Genomic DNA, 1,290 nt, shown 5'->3' with positions numbered 1-1,290 from the left:
TCTGCTCAACCTGTTCCAGTGCCTCATCATCCTCACAGCGAAGAATTTCTAACTAGTATTTTCAGTATAAAACCTTGTACAATAGTACAATATAAACAATGATATTTAATATAAAGAACATCCTTAGCGTAAAACTGTATGTTGCATAGCTGTAGCTACTTATACGCGTGCATACAGCTCCACCTGTCCTTAGGGATGTGATTTATCAGCCCGTAGTTGAAGGCAGCGATAACTTTTTGCACGGAAAGCTCCATTTCAGGGCCTCTGCGGCTGCAAGCGGCAGCAGCGCGGCCCGGCCGACCGGGCCCTGAGGGTAACGCGGGTGGGGCGTGGCGCCGCCTGGTGGCGGCTGCGGCGCCGCGTGGCTCCGGCCCCCGGTGCTGCCTGAGGGGGTCGGGCCCGGCCGTGTGGGGTGTCCGGGGGGACGGGGTGTCCATCGGGGACAGGGTGTCCGTCAGGGACAGGGTGGCTGTGCCAGCTCCATGTGCTGCAAGATGGCTGCGGGATGCATTGTTAGTGCAGCCCTGGCAGCCCACGGTCCTCAGTGCAGGGGCAAAGGGGATGATTTCGCCTCCCGCCCCGCTCTGGGCGCACGGCGGGGGGGGGCTGGCAGGTGAATGGAAGGGAAGAAGGGCACAGGAGGAAGGAATTCGTGGGGAGTGGGAGAATGAAGGGTGATGGCTGCCTGGGCGGTGGGGCAGGGTCAGATCCAGCACCGGGGAGGGCAGCGGGATGAGCCACCAAGAGCTACCGCAGAGTGTTTGAGAACACGGCCTGGCTGGGCTGAGCAGCTCCAGGGATGTTCCTGCCGCTGGGACACTGGGGCAAATCTTCCAGCGGCCCCAAGAGTTCTGAGACTCAAAGAGCATGTCTGCTCCCAAGCTGTGGAGCTCAGTTTGAGACAGCATTTAGGGGCTTAACGTCACTAGTTGCTAGGTACTTTGCCTTGGTAAACTGGTTGAATATGTGTGCTGTGCCCCACTGCCACATCCATGCAAAGAAAATTCTAAAAAAACCCCAAAAGATAAAAAATTGTAGCTCTGCTTGCAGGAAGCTGTAAAGTTAAGCTTGCAATTTTTACTAGTCACCTAGCAGATTGTTCTAGTATCAAAAGCTCCCCTGAAGCATTGCCACCATTTTACCCCATGCCCAGTACCTCCCTGAGCACCCTTGTGGAGCTGGCTGAGCCCCCCAAGAGACCCAACACAGGTGGCCATGGGATGCTCGGGGCTGGAGCAGCTCACTGGCAGGCCCTGGCACACAGATGCTCCACGAGGGTCAGGCACGAGC

The sequence above is a fragment of the Agelaius tricolor genome, unplaced genomic scaffold, assembly GCF_023055355.1.
Source record: "Agelaius tricolor isolate 1412-34295 unplaced genomic scaffold, bAgeTri1.0.p SCAF_10, whole genome shotgun sequence".
In the NCBI taxonomy this organism is placed as follows: Eukaryota; Metazoa; Chordata; class Aves; order Passeriformes; family Icteridae; genus Agelaius; species Agelaius tricolor.
The sequence above is the reverse complement of the archived record's forward strand: the minus strand, read 5'-3'. Positions refer to the sequence as shown.